Source organism: Dendrobates tinctorius, unplaced genomic scaffold, assembly GCF_039654945.1.
Source record: "Dendrobates tinctorius isolate UK_male_01 unplaced genomic scaffold, ASM3965494v1 ptg000184l, whole genome shotgun sequence".
NCBI classification, from domain to species: domain Eukaryota; kingdom Metazoa; phylum Chordata; class Amphibia; order Anura; family Dendrobatidae; genus Dendrobates; species Dendrobates tinctorius.
In genome coordinates, this window is record NW_027361851.1 from 19007454 (window position 1) to 19023667 (window position 16214).

Sequence of the window (16214 nt, forward strand, 5' to 3'; positions counted from 1 at the left end):
TGTCACACCTGGAGGGATATATTATAATTTTTCATTTGACTGTTTTTTGAAGCATGATTTCTGTTTGAAACGCCTTCCATTTTGCTGTACATATTTAATAACATTCATTAACTATTTGTGAATGAGTAGAAAAAGACAGCAATTTTGCCATTGAATTTTTACATTTTCAGTTTGTCTCCATGCACCAGTATAATTCTGACCCTGTGCTTCTAGAATAGGTCATGGTCGCACATAAAACACAATTTGCATGCATAATGTTACATCAAGTTTTATTTTTTATGAGATGCAAACAATTGGAGCAAAAAAGAGACAAAAATTTAGAGAAAATATTTTATTGATTGTTAAAAGTGAGACCATTTGTCCCAAAATGTGCTGAAACATGTCAGAATGACATGGGCATTTCACATTTTTTAAACTATGATTACCTACTTGTTAAGTTTTTGTTTATTAAGTATCGTTATGGTCTATTGATGTATGAGGTGAAAACTATGAAAGTAGACTTACCAGCAAATCCGTTTCTAGATATATTTCATGACAGCACTGTAGAAGGTTGATTCCCTACCCTAATAGGGACAGAGAACACAAAGAGGTGAAATAGTCCCTCCTCATTGACTGTCCAAAGGATTTTTCTAGTGCCAAAAGAACAACAGACATATGCACAAAAATCTGTTTGATGTTCCTAGAGTTCTTTTTTGAGAGGACAAATTCAGATTCACTCCAAAGACTCTCAGGAAATTTTTCAAAACCACATTACATGAAGATAAAGTTTCTTGAAATTAAATGTTGATGTCAGAAGTGGGATTTGAACCCACGCCTCCAGGGGAAACTGCAACCTAAACGCAGCGCCTTAGACCACTCTGCCATCTTGACTTTGATATGCAATTGGAACTTAACTCCTTCCATGCTAGTCAGCAGAAATGTTACCATTCCTTGTGATTAAAAACTTGTCACACCACCCCAAAAAAGTCAATAAATAACATTTTTTATATGCGTACTTTTCGTCTGCATTAATTTTTAAACCTCCATTTATTTTGTTTGGATATTAGAAATGTTAGATTTCTCACAAATGCGGTGATGCACCACATTTCTTCAGAAACTACTGTTTGGCCACACAGCAGGACTTTGAAAGGAAGAGCCCTCTTTGGGTTTTGCAATGCAGATTTTGCAGGAATACCTTGCAGATGAAATTTGCAGAGTACCAAAACAGCAGAAAACCTCCCAAAGTGACCACATTTTAGAAATTATTTTGCACAATGAGTTAATCAACACCTGCAATTACTATTGTCAGCCTATAGGTGTTTTCACTCTGAACCATCCAGCATTGCAAGTATGCCAGTTTAGTGCCCAGCTTTTGCTTGCAGAGGCAAGCAACCCATACATTTTTAAGTGGGCTCTACTCACTGGAGCAATGTCAAATATGTAGATGCTTTGTCTCACCATTAAAGTAGAAACCTCCTATATTTCAAATTAAAGATGACGGACCTGTGTGGAGCTTGTGTTTTTTGCCTTTTTGACTTTGTCCACAGCATATTTTTTAAGGACATTTGTCTCAGTAATGCCTCAGTGTTTCAAAGTCAAACAAGCTGACTATAATCATTCAGCTAGTGTCTGATAAGTGCTGTCTGTTTCAGCTATCAGGTTACCTTTTAATCCTCTTACAGCTAAGTCAATCTGAAATAAAACAAAATAGAGGAAAAATTACTAAAAAACATTCATGTGTTCAAAAGGAAAAAGTTACCGTTTCTCAAATTTTTAACATTTTGTTTTCTGTAGATAGTTAAGATTTTTAGGCCTTTTGATCATGATCAGTCCATGTGCTTTGTTTAATATCTCCTTAAAATGTAAACGGTGAAGAAAAAGCATTTTGCCGAAACCCGGGATTGGACCAGGGACCTTTAGATCTTCAGTCTAACGCTCTCCCAACTGAGCTATTTCGGCCATATCTATACATTTTCTGGGGGGTTTGACACTCTGCAAATGTCAAGTGTCACACCTGGAGGGATATATTATAATTTTTCATTTGACTGTTTTTTGAAGCATGATTTCTATTTGAAACGCCTTCCATTTTGCTGTACATATTTAATAACATTCATTAACTATTTGTGAATGAGTAGAAAAAGACAGCAATTTTGCCATTGAATTTTTACATTTTCAGTTTGTCTCCATGCACCAGTATAATTCTGACCCTGTGCTTCTAGAATAGGTCATGGTCGCACATAAAACACAATTTGCATGCATAATGTTACATCAAGTTTTATTTTTTATGAGATGCAAACAATTGGAGCAAAAAAGAGACAAAAATTTAGAGAAAATATTTTATTGATTGTTAAAAGTGAGACCATTTGTCCCAAAATGTGCTGAAACATGTCAGAATGACATGGGCATTTCACATTTTTTAAACTATGATTACCTACTTGTTAAGTTTTTGTTTATTAAATATCGTTATGGTCTATTGATGTATGAGGTGAAATCTATGAAAGTAGACTTACCAGCAAATCCATTTCTAGATATATTTCATGACAGCACTGTAGAAGGTTGATTCCCTACCCTAATAGGGACAGAGAACACAAAGAGGTGAAATAGTCCCTCCTCATTGACTGTCCAAAGGATTTTTCTAGTGCCAAAAGAACAACAGACATATGCACAAAAAATCTGTTTGATGTTCCTAGAGTTCTTTTTTGAGAGGACAAATTCAGATTCACTCCAAAGACTCTCAGGAAATTTTTCAAAACCACATTACATGAAGATAAAGTTTCTTGAAATTAAATGTTGATGTCAGAAGTGGGATTTGAACCCACAACTACAGGGGAAACTGCAACCTAAACGCAGCGCCTTAGACCACTCAGCCATCCTGACTTCGAAATGCAATTGGAACTTAACTCCTTCCATGCTAGTCAGCAGAAATGTTACCATTCCTTGTGATTAAAAACTTGTCACACCACCCCAAAAAAGTCAATAAATAACATTTTTTATATGCATACTTTTCGTCTGCATTAATTTTTAAACCTCCATTTATTTTGTTTGGATATTAGAAATGTTAGATTTCTCACAAATGCGGTGATGCACCACATTTCTTCAGAAACTACTGTTTGGCCACACAGCAGGGCTTTGAAAGGAAGAGCCCTATTTGGGTTTTGCAATGCAGATTTTGCAGGAATACCTTGCAGATGAAATTTGCAGAGTACCAAAACAGCAGAAAACCTCCCAAAGTGACCACATTTTAGAAATTATTTTGCACAATGAGTTAATCAACATCTGCAATTACTATTGTCAGCCTATAGGTGTTTTCACTCTGAACCATCCAGCATTGCAAGTATGCCAGTTTAGTGCCCAGCTTTTGCTTGCAGAGACAAGCAACCCATACATTTTTAAGTGGGCTCTACTCACTGGAGCAATGTCAAATATGTAGATGCTTTGTCTCACCATTAAAGTAGAAACCTCCTATATTTCAAATTAAAGATGACGGACCTGTGTGGAGCTTGTGTTTTTTGCCTTTTTGACTTTGTCCACAGCATATTTTTTAAGGACATTTGTCTCAGTAATGCCTCAGTGTTTCAAAGTCAAACAAGCTGACTATAATCATTCAGCTAGTGTCTGATAAGTGCTGTCTGTTTCAGCTATCAGGTTACCTTTTAATCCTCTTACAGCTAAGTCAATCTGAAATAAAACAAAATAGAGGAAAAATTACTAAAAAACATTCATGTGTTCAAAAGGAAAAAGTTACCGTTTCTCAAATTTTTAACATTTTGTTTTCTGTAGATAGTTAAGATTTTTAGGCCTTTTGATCATGATCAGTCCATGTGCTTTGTTTAATATCTCCTTAAAATGTAAACGGTGAAGAAAAAGCATTTTGCCGAAACCCGGGATTGGACCAGGGACCTTTAGATCTTCAGTCTAACGCTCTCCCAACTTTGCTATTTTGGCCATATCTATACATTTTCTGGGGGGTTTGACACTCTGCAAATGTCAAGTGTCACACCTGGAGGGATATATTATAATTTTTCATTTGACTGTTTTTTGAAGCATGATTTCTATTTGAAACGCCTTCCATTTTGCTGTACATATTTAATAACATTCATTAACTATTTGTGAATGAGTAGAAAAAGACAGCAATTTTGCCATTGAATTTTTACATTTTCAGTTTGTCTCCATGCACCAGTATAATTCTGACCCTGTGCTTCTAGAATAGGTCATGGTCGCACATAAAACACAATTTGCATGCATAATGTTACATCAAGTTTTATTTTTTATGAGATGCAAACAATTGGAGCAAAAAAGAGACAAAAATTTAGAGAAAATATTTTATTGATTGTTAAAAGTGAGACCATTTGTCCCAAAATGTGCTGAAACATGTCAGAATGACATGGGCATTTCACATTTTTTAAACTATGATTACCTACTTGTTAAGTTTTTGTTTATTAAATATCGTTATGGTCTATTGATGTATGAGGTGAAAACTATGAAAGTAGACTTACCAGCAAATCCGTTTCTAGATATATTTCATGACAGCACTGTGGAAGGTTGATTCCCTACCCTAATAGGGACAGAGAACACAAAGAGGTGAAATAGTCCCTCCTCATTGACTGTCCAAAGGATTTTTCTAGTGCCAAAAGAACAACAGACATATGCACAAAAATCTGTTTGATGTTCCTAGAGTTCTTTTTTGAGAGGACAAATTCAGATTCACTCCAAAGACTCTCAGGAAATTTTTCAAAACCACATTACATGAAGATAAAGTTTCTTGAAATTAAATGTTGATGTCAGAAGTGGGATTTGAACCCACCCCTCCAGGGGAAACTGCAACCTAAACGCAGCACCTTAGACCACTCTGCCATCTTGACTTCGATATGCAATTGGAACTTAACTCCTTCCATGCTAGTCAGCAGAAATGTTACCATTCCTTGTGATTAAAAACTTGTCACACCACCCCAAAAAAGTCAATAAATAACATTTTTTATATGCGTACTTTTCGTCTGCATTAATTTTTAAACCTCCATTTATTTTGTTTGGATATTAGAAATGTTAGATTTCTCACAAATGCGGTGATGCACCACATTTCTTCAGAAACTACTGTTTGGCCACACAGCAGGGCTTTGAAAGGAAGAGCCCTATTTGGGTTTTGCAATGCAGATTTTGCAGGAATACCTTGCAGATGAAATTTGCAGAGTACCAAAACAGCAGAAAACCTCCCAAAGTGACCACATTTTAGAAATTATTTTGCACAATGAGTTAAACAACACCTGCAATTACTATTGTCAGCCTATAGGTGTTTTCACTCTGAACCATCCAGCATTGCAAGTATGCCAGTTTAGTGCCCAGCTTTTGCTTGCAGAGACAAGCAACTCATACATTTTTAAGTGGGCTCTACTCACTGGAGCAATGTCAAATATGTAGATGCTTTGTCTCACCATTAAAGTAGAAACCTCCTATATTTCAAATTAAAGATGACGGACCTGTGTGGAGCTTGTGTTTTTTGCCTTTTTGACTTTGTCCACAGCATATTTTTTAAGGACATTTGTCTCAGTAATGCCTCAGTGTTTCAAAGTCAAACAAGCTGACTATAATCATTCAGCTAGTGTCTGATAAGTGCTGTCTGTTTCAGCTATCAGGTTACCTTTTAATCCTCTTAAAGCTAAGTCAATCTGAAATAAAACAAAATAGAGGAAAAATTACTAAAAAACATTCATGTGTTCAAAAGGAAAAAGTTACCGTTTCTCAAATTTTTAACATTTTGTTTTCTGTAGATAGTTAAGATTTTTAGGCCTTTTGATCATGATCAGTCCATGTGCTTTGTTTAATATCTCCTTAAAATGTAAACGGTGAAGAAAAAGCATTTTGCCGAAACCCGGGATTGGACCAGGGACCTTTAGATCTTCAGTCTAACGCTCTCCCAACTGAGCTATTTTGGCCATATCTATACATTTTCTGGGGGGTTTGACACTCTGCAAATGTCAAGTGTCACACCTGGAGGGATATATTATAATTTTTCATTTGACTGTTTTTTGAAGCATGATTTCTATTTGAAACGCCTTCCATTTTGCTGTACATATTTAATAACATTCATTAACTATTTGTGAATGAGTAGAAAAAGACAGCAATTTTGCCATTGAATTTTTACATTTTCAGTTTGTCTCCATGCACCAGTATAATTCTGACCCTGTGCTTCTAGAATAGGTCATGGTCGCACATAAAACACAATTTGCATGCATAATGTTACATCAAGTTTTATTTTTTATGAGATGCAAACAATTGGAGCAAAAAAGAGACAAAAATTTAGAGAAAATATTTTATTGATTGTTAAAAGTGAGACCATTTGTCCCAAAATGTGCTGAAACATGTCAGAATGACATGGGCATTTCACATTTTTTAAACTATGATTACCTACTTGTTAAGTTTTTGTTTATTAAATATCGTTATGGTCTATTGATGTATGAGGTGAAAACTATGAAAGTAGACTTACCAGCATATCCGTTTCTAGATATATTTCATGACAGCACTGTAGAAGGTTGATTCCCTACCCTAATAGGGACAGAGAACACAAAGAGGTGAAATAGTCCCTCCTCATTGACTGTCCAAAGGATTTTTCTAGTGCCAAAAGAACAACAGACATATGCACAAAAAATCTGTTTGATGTTCCTAGAGTTCTTTTTTGAGAGGACAAATTCAGATTCACTCCAAAGACTCTCAGGAAATTTTTCAAAACGACATTACATGAAGATAAAGTTTCTTGAAATTAAATGTTGATGTCAGAAGTGGGATTTGAACCCACGCCTCCAGGGGAAACTGCAACCTAAACGCAGCACCTTAGACCACTCGGCCATCTTGACTTCGATATGCAATTGGAACTTAACTCCTTCCATGCTAGTCAGCAGAAATGTAACCATTCCTTGTGATTAAAAACTTGTCACACCACCCCAAAAAAGTCAATAAATAACATTTTTTATATGCGTACTTTTCGTCTGCATTAATTTTTAAACCTCCATTTATTTTGTTTGGATATTAGAAATGTTAGATTTCTCACAAATGCGGTGATGCACCACATTTCTTCAGAAACTACTGTTTGGCCACACAGCAGGGCTTTGAAAGGAAGAGCCCTATTTGGGTTTTGCAATGCAGATTTTGCAGGAATACCTTGCAGATGAAATTTGCAGAGTACCAAAACAGCAGAAAACCTCCCAAAGTGACCACATTTTAGAAATTATTTTGCACAATGAGTTAATCAACACCTGCAATTACTATTGTCAGCCTATAGGTGTTTTCACTCTGAACCATCCAGCATTGCAAGTATGCCAGTTTAGTGCCCAGCTTTTGCTTGCAGAGACAAGCAACCCATACATTTTTAAGTGGGCTCTACTCACTGGAGCAATGTCAAATATGTAGATGCTTTGTCTCACCATTAAAGTAGAAACCTCCTATATTTCAAATTAAAGATGATGGACCTGTGTGGAGCTTGTGTTTTTTGCCTTTTTGACTTTGTCCACAGCATATTTTTTAAGGACATTTGTCTCAGTAATGCCTCAGTGTTTCAAAGTCAAACAAGCTGACTATAATCATTCAGCTAGTGTCTGATAAGTGCTGTCTGTTTCAGCTATCAGGTTACCTTTTAATCCTCTTACAGCTAAGTCAATCTGAAATAAAACAAAATAGAGGAAAAATTACTAAAAAACATTCATGTGTTCAAAAGGAAAAAGTTACCGTTTCTCAAATTTTTAACATTTTGTTTTCTGTAGATAGTTAATATTTTTAGGCCTTTTGATCATGATCAGTCCATGTGCTTTGTTTAATATCTCCTTAAAATGTAAACGGTGAAGAAAAAGCATTTTGCCGAAACCCGGGATTGGACTCGGGACCTTTAGATTTTCAGTCTAACACTCTCCCAACGGAGCTATTTCGGCCATATCTATACATTTTCTGGGGGGTTTGACACTCTGCAAATGTCAAGTGTCACACCTGGAGGGATATATTATAATTTTTCATTTGACTGTTTTTTGAAGCATGATTTCTATTTGAAACGCCTTCCATTTTGCTGTACATATTTAATAACATTCATTGACTATTTGTGAATGAGTAGAAAAAGACAGCAATTTTGCCATTGAATTTTTACGTTTTCAGTTTGTCTCCATGCACCAGTATAATTCTGACCCTGTGCTTCTAGAATAGGTCATGGTCGCACATAAAACACAATTTGCATGCATAATGTTACATCAAGTTTTATTTTTTATGAGATGCAAACAATTGGAGCAAAAAAGAGACAAAAATTTAGAGAAAATATTTTATTGATTGTTAAAAGTGAGACCATTTGTCCCAAAATGTGCTGAAACATGTCAGAATGACATGGGCATTTCACATTTTTTAAACTATGATTACCTACTTGTTAAGTTTTTGTTTATTAAGTATCGTTATGGTCTATTTATGTATGAGGTGAAAACTATGAAAGTAGACTTACCAGCAAATCCATTTCTAGATATATTTCATGACAGCACTGTAGAAGGTTGATTCCCTACCCTAATAGGGACAGAGAACACAAAGAGGTGAAATAGTCCCTCCTCATTGACTGTCCAAAGGATTTTTCTAGTGCCAAAAGAACAACAGACATATGCACAAAAAATCTGTTTCATGTTCCTAGAGTTCTTTTTTGAGAGGACAAATTCAGATTCACTCCAAAGACTCTCAGGAAATTTTTCAAAACCACATTACTAAGTTTTGTTTGACCTCATCTAATCAATAAATGAAGATAAAGTTTCTTGAAATTAAATGTTGATGTCAGAAGTGGGATTTGAACCCACAACTGCGACCTGAACACAGCGCCTTAGACCACTCGGCCATCCTGACTTTGATATGCAATTGGAACTTAACTCCTTCCATGCTAGTCAGCAGAAATGTTACCATTCCTTGTGATTAAAAACTTGTCACACCACCCCAAAAAAGTCAATAAATAACATTTTTTATATGCGTACTTTTCATCTGCATTAATTTTTAAACCTCCATTTATTTTGTTTGGATATTAGAAATGTTAGATTTCTCACAAATGCGGTGATGCACCACATTTCTTCAGAAACTACTGTTTGGCCACACAGCAGGGCTTTGAAAGGAAGAGCCCTATTTGGGTTTTGCAATGCAGATTTTTCAGGAATACCTTGCAGATGAAATTTGCAGAGTACCAAAACAGCAGAAAACCTCCCAAAGTGACCACATTTTAGAAATTATTTTGCACAATGAGTTAATCAACACCTGCAATTACTATTGTCAGCCTATAGGTGTTTTCACTCTGAACCATCCAGCATTGCAAGTATGCCAGTTTAGTGCCCAGCTTTTGCTTGCAGAGACAAGCAACCCATACATTTTTAAGTGGGCTCTACTCACTGGAGCAATGTCAAATATGTAGATGCTTTGTCTCACCATTAAAGTAGAAACCTCCTATATTTCAAATTAAAGATGACGGACCTGTGTGGAGCTTGTGTTTTTTTGCCTTTTTGACTTTGTCCATAGCATATTTTTTAAGGACATTTGTCTCAGTAATGCCTCAGTGTTTCAAAGTCAAACAAGCTGACTATAATCATTCAGCTAGTGTCTGATAAGTGCTGTCTGTTTCAGCTATCAGGTTACCTTTTAATCCTCTTACAGCTAAGTCAATCTGAAATAAAACAAAATAGAGGAAAAATTACTAAAAAACATTCATGTGTTCAAAAGGAAAAAGTTACCGTTTCTCAAATTTTTAACATTTTGTTTTCTGTAGATAGTTAAGATTTTTAGGCCTTTTGATCATGATCAGTCCATGTGCTTTGTTTAATATCTCCTTAAAATGTAAACGGTGAAGAAAAAGCAATCTGCCGAAACCCGGGATTGGACCAGGGACCTTTAGATATTCAGTCTAACGCTCTCCCAACTGAGATATTTCGGCCATATCTATACATTTTCTGGGGGGTTTGACACTCTGCAAATGTCAAGTGTCACACCTGGAGGGATATATTATAATTTTTCATTTGACTGTTGTTTGAAGCATGATTTCTATTTGAAACGCCTTCCATTTTGCTGTACATATTTAATAACATTCATTGACTATTTGTCAATGAGTAGAAAAAGACAGCAATTTTGCCATTGAATTTTTACATTTTCAGTTTGTCTCCATGCACCAGTATAATTCTGACCCTGTGCTTCTAGAATAGGTCATGGTCGCACATAAAACACAATTTGCATGCATAATGTTACATCAAGTTTTATTTTTTATGAGATGCAAACAATTAGAGCAAAAAAGAGACAAAAATTTAGAGAAAATATTTTATTGATTGTTAAAAGTGAGACCATTTGTCCCAAAATGTGCTGAAACATGTCAGAATGACATGGGCATTTCACATTTTTTAAACTATGATTACCTACTTGTTAAGTTTTTGTTTATTAAGTATCGTTATGGTCTATTGATGTATGAGGTGAAAACTATGAAAGTAGACTTACCAGCAAATCCGTTTCTAGATATATTTCATGACAGCACTGTAGAAGGTTGATTCCCTACCCTAATAGGGACAGAGAACACAAAGAGGTGAAATAGTCCCTCCTCATTGACTGTCCAAAGGATTTTTCTAGTGCCAAAAGAACAACAGACATATGCACAAAAAATCTGTTTGATGTTCCTTTTTGAGTTCTTTTTTGAGAGGACAAATTAAGATTCACTCCAAAGACTCTCGGGAAATTTTTCAAAACCACATTACATGAAGATAAAGTTTCTTGAAATTAAATGTTGATGTCAGAAGTGGGATTTGAACACACGCACACGCCTCCAGGGGAGACTGCGACCTGAACGCAGCGCCTTAGACCGCTCGGCCATCCTGACATCGATATGAAATTGGAACTTAACTACTTCCATGCTAGTCAGCAGAAATGTTACCATTCCTTGTGATTAAAAACTTGTCACACCACCCCAAAAAAGTCAATAAATATCATTTTTTATATGCATACTTTTCGTCTGCATTAATTTTTAAACCTCCATTTATTTTGTTTGGATATTAGAAATGTTAGATTTCTCACAAATGCGGTGATGCACCACATTTCTTCAGAAACTACTGTTTGGCCACACAGCAGGGCTTTGAAAGGAAGAGCCCTATTTGGGTTTTGCAATGCAGATTTTGCAGGAATACCTTGCAGATGAAATTTGCAGAGTACCAAAACAGCAGAAAACCTCCCAAAGTGACCACATTTTAGAAATTATTTTGCACAATGAGTTAATCAACACCTGCAATTACTATTGTCAGCCTATAGGTGTTTTCACTCTGAACCATCCAGCATTGCAAGTATGCCAGTTTAGTGCCCAGCTTTTGCTTGCAGAGACAAGCGACCCATACATTTTGCAGAGACAAGCAACCCATACATTTTTAAGTGGGCTCTACTCACTGGAGCAATGTCAAATATGTAGATGCTTTGTCTCACCATTAAAGTAGAAACCTCCTATATTTCAAATTAAAGATGACGGACCTGTGTGGAGCTTGTGTTTTTTGCCTTTTTGACTTTGTCCACAGCATATTTTTTAAGGACATTTGTCTCAGTAATGCCTCAGTGTTTCAAAGTCAAACAAGCTGACTATAATCATTCAGCTAGTGTCTGATAAGTGCTGTCTGTTTCAGCTATCAGGTTACCTTTTAATCCTCTTACAGCTAAGTCAATCTGAAATAAAACAAAATAGAGGAAAAATTACTAAAAAACATTCATGTGTTCAAAAGGAAACAGTTACCGTTTCTCAAATTTTTAACATTTTGTTTTCTGTAGATAGTTAAGATTTTTAGGCCTTTTGATCATGATCAGTCCATGTGCTTTGTTTAATATCTCCTTAAAATGTAAACGGTGAAGAAAAAGGATTTTGCCGAAACCCGGGATTGGACTAGGGACCTTTAGATCTTCAGTCTAACGCTCTCCCAACTGAGCTATTTCAGCCATATCTATACATTTTCTGGGGGGTTTGACACTCTGCAAATGTCAAGTGTCACACCTGGAGGGATATATTATAATTTTTCATTTGACTGTTTTTTGAAGCATGATTTCTATTTGAAACGCCTTCCATTTTGCTGTACATATTTAATAACATTCATTGACTATTTGTGAATGAGTAGAAAAAGACAGCAATTTTGCCATTGAATTTTTACATTTTCAGTTTGTCTCCATGCACCAGTATAATTCTGACCCTGTGCTTCTAGAATAGGTCATGGTCGCACATAAAACACAATTTGCATGCATAATGTTACATCAAGTTTTATTTTTTATGAGATGCAAACAATTGGAGCAAAAAAGAGACAAAAATTTAGAGAAAATATTTTATTGATTGTTAAAAGTGAGACCATTTGTCCCAAAATGTGCTGAAACATGTCAGAATGACATGGGCATTTCACATTTTTTAAACTATGATTACCTACTTGTTAAGTTTTTGTTTATTAAGTATCGTTATGGTCTATTGATGTATGAGGTGAAAACTATGAAAGTAGACTTACCAGCAAATCCGTTTCTAGATATATTTCATGACAGCACTGTAGAAGGTTGATTCCCTACCCTAATAGGGACAGAGAACACAAAGAGGTGAAATAGTCCCTCCTCATTGACTGTCCAAAGGATTTTTCTAGTGCCAAAAGAACAACAGACATATGCACAAAAAATCTGTTTGATGTTCCTAGAGTTCTTTTTTGAGAGGACAAATTCAGATTCACTCCAAAGACTCTCAGGAAATTTTTCAAAACCACATTACTAAGTTTTGTTTGACCTCATCAAATCAATAAATGAAGATAAAGTTTCTTGAAATTAAATGTTGATGTCAGAAGTGGGATCTGAACCCACGACTCCAGGGGAGACTGCGACCTGAACGCTGCGCCTTAGACCGCTCGGCCATCCTGACTTCGATATGCAATTGGAACTTAACTCCTTCCATGCTAGTCAGCAGAAATGTTACCATTCCTTGTGATTACAAACTTGTCACACCACCCCAAAAAAGTCAATAAATAACATTTTTTATATGCGTACTTTTCGTCTGCATTAATTTTTAAACCTCCATTTATTTTGTTTGGATATTAGAAATGTTAGATTTCTCACAAATACGGTGATGCACCACATTTCTTCAGAAACTACTGTTTGGCCACACAGCAGGGCTTTGAAAGGAAGAGCCCTATTTGGGTTTTGCAATGCAGATTTTGCAGGAATACCTTGCAGATGAAATTTGCAGAGTACCAAAACAGCAGAAAACCTCCCAAAGTGACCACATTTTAGAAATTATTTTGCACAATGAGTTAATCAACACCTGCAATTACTATTGTCAGCCTATAGGTGTTTTCACTCTGAACCATCCAGCATTGCAAGTATGCCAGTTTAGTGCCCAGCTTTTGCTTGCAGAGACAAGCAACCCATACATTTTTAAGTGGGCTCTACTCACTGGAGCAATGTCAAATATGTAGATGCTTTGTCTCACCATTAAAGTAGAAACCTCCTATATTTCAAATTAAAGATGACGGACCTGTGTGGAGCTTGTGTTTTTTGCCTTTTTGACTTTGTCCACAGCATATTTTTTAAGGACATTTGTCTCAGTAATGCCTCAGTGTTTCAAAGTCAAACAAGCTGACTATAATCATTCAGCTAGTGTCTGATAAGTGCTGTCTGTTTCAGCTATCAGGTTACCTTTTAATCCTCTTACAGCTAAGTCAATCTGAAATAAAACAAAATAGAGGAAAAATTACTAAAAAACATTCATGTGTTCAAAAGGAAAAAGTTACCGTTTCTCAAATTTTTAACATTTTGTTTTCTGTAGATAGTTAAGATTTTTAGGCCTTTTGATCATGATCAGTCCATGTGCTTTGTTTAATATCTCCTTAAAATGTAAACGGTGAAGAAAAAGCATTTTGCCGAAACCCGGGATTGGACCAGGGACCTTTAGATCTTCAGTCTAACGCTCTCCCAACTGAGCTATTTCGGCCATATCTATACATTTTCTGGGGGGTTTGACACTCTGCAAATGTCAAGTGTCACACCTGGAGGGATATATTATAATTTTTCATTTGACTGTTTTTTGAAGCATGATTTCTATTTGAAACGCCTTCCATTTTGCTGTACATATTTAATAACATTCATTGACTATTTGTGAATGAGTAGAAAAAGACAGCAATTTTGCCATTGAATTTTTACATTTTCAGTTTGTCTCCATGCACCAGTATAATTCTGACCCTGTGCTTCTAGAATAGGTCATAGTCGCACATAAAACACAATTTGCATGCATAATGTTACATCAAGATTTATTTTTTATGAGATGCAAACAATTGGAGCAAAAAAGAGACAAAAATTTAGAGAAAATATTTTATTGATTGTTAAAAGTGAGACCATTTGTCCCAAAATGTGCTGAAACATGTCAGAATGACATGGGCATTTCACATTTTTTAAACTATGATTACCTACTTGTTAAGTTTTTGTTTATTAAGTATCGTTATGGTCTATTGATGTATGAGGTGAAAACTATGAAAGTAGACTTACCAGCAAATCCGTTTCTAGATATATTTCATGACAGCACTGTAGAAGGTTGATTACCTACCCTAATAGGGACAGAGAACACAAAGAGGTGAAATAGTCCCTCCTCATTGACTGTCCAAAGGATTTTTCTAGTGCCAAAAGAACAACAGACATATGCACAAAAAGTCTGTTTGATGTTTCTAGAGTTCTTTTTTGAGAGGACAAATTCAGATTCACTCCAAAGACTCTCAGGAAATTTTTCAAAACCACATTACATGAAGATAAAGTTTCTTGAAATTAAATGTTGATGTCAGAAGTGGGATTTGAAACCACACCTCCAGGGGAGACTGCGACCTGAACGCAGCGCCTTAGACCGCTCGGCAATCTTGACTTCGATATGCAATTGGAACTTAACTCCTTCCATGCTAGTCAGCAGAAATGTTACCATTTCTTGTGATTAAAAACTTGTCACACCACCCCAAAAAAGTCAATAAATAACATTTTTTATATGCGTACTTTTCGTCTGCATTAATTTTTAAACCTCCATTTATTTTGTTTGGATATTAGAAATGTTAGATTTCTCACAAATGCGGTGATGCACCACATTTCTTCAGAAACTACTGTTTGGCCACACAGCAGGGCTTTGAATGGAAGAGCCCTATTTGGGTTTTGCAATGCAGATTTTGCAGGAATACCTTGCAGATGAAATTTGCAGAGTACCAAAACAGCAGAAAACCTCCCAAAGTGACCACATTTTAGAAATTATTTTGCACAATGAGTTAATCAACACCTGCAATTACTATTGTCAGCCTATAGGTGTTTTCACTCTGAACCATCCAGCATTGCAAGTATGCCAGTTTAGTGCCCAGCTTTTGCTTGCAGAGACAAGCAACCCATACATTTTTAAGTGGGCTCTACTCACTGGAGCAATGTCAAATATGTAGATGCTTTGTCTCACCATTAAAGTAGAAACCTCCTATATTTCAAATTAAAGATGACGGACCTGTGTGGAGCTTGTGTTTTTTGCCTTTTTGACTTTGTCCACAGCATATTTTTTAAGGACATTTGTCTCAGTAATGCCTCAGTGTTTCAAAGTCAAACAAGCTGACTATAATCATTCAGCTAGTGTCTGATAAGTGCTGTCTGTTTCAGCTATCAGGTTACCTTTTAATCCTCTTACAGCTAAGTCAATCTGAAATAAAACAAAATAGAGGAAAAATTACTAAAAAACATTCATGTTTTCAAAAGGAAAAAGTTACCGTTTCTCAAATTTTTAACATTTTGTTTTCTGTAGATAGTTAAGATTTTTAGGCCTTTTGATCATGATCAGTCCATGTGCTTTGTTTAATATCTCCTTAAAATGTAAATGGTGAAGAAAAAGCATTTTGCCGAAACCAGGGACCTTTAGATCTTCAGTCTAACGCTCTCCCAACTGAGCTATTTCTGCCATATCTATACATTTTCTGGGGGGTTTGACACTCTGCAAATGTCAAGTGTCACACCTGGAGGGATATATTATAATTTTTCATTTGACTGTTTTTTGAAGCATGATTTCTATTTGAAACGCCTTCCATTTTGCTGTACATATTTAATAACATTCATTAACTATTTGTGAATGAGTAGAAAAAGACAGCAATTTTGCCATTGAATTTTTACATTTTCAGTTTGTCTCCATGCACCAGTATAATTCTGACCCCGTGCTTCTAGAATAGGTCATGGTCGCACATAAAACACAATTTGCATGCATA

At 35.7% G+C, this 16214-nt stretch overlaps 5 non-coding genes across 5 annotated transcripts; all 5 read right to left on the reverse strand.

Moving 5' to 3' along the window:
• Window positions 1-787: 787 nt before the first annotated feature.
• On the reverse strand, window positions 788-870 carry TRNAL-UAG (transfer RNA leucine (anticodon UAG)). Its single transcript has one exon. It is a non-coding gene; the product is annotated as a tRNA-Leu (tRNA).
• A 995-nt stretch (window positions 871-1865) lies between these two features.
• TRNAF-GAA (transfer RNA phenylalanine (anticodon GAA)) lies at window positions 1866-1938 on the reverse strand. Its single transcript has one exon. It is a non-coding gene; the product is annotated as a tRNA-Phe (tRNA).
• Window positions 1939-2773: 835 nt separating this feature from the next.
• TRNAL-UAG (transfer RNA leucine (anticodon UAG)) lies at window positions 2774-2856 on the reverse strand. The gene has a single exon. It is a non-coding gene; the product is annotated as a tRNA-Leu (tRNA).
• Window positions 2857-6744: 3888 nt separating this feature from the next.
• TRNAL-UAG (transfer RNA leucine (anticodon UAG)) lies at window positions 6745-6827 on the reverse strand. Its single transcript has one exon. It is a non-coding gene; the product is annotated as a tRNA-Leu (tRNA).
• Window positions 6828-13866: 7039 nt separating this feature from the next.
• On the reverse strand, window positions 13867-13939 carry TRNAF-GAA (transfer RNA phenylalanine (anticodon GAA)). Its single transcript has one exon. It is a non-coding gene; the product is annotated as a tRNA-Phe (tRNA).
• Between the last annotated feature and the right edge of the window lie 2275 nt (window positions 13940-16214).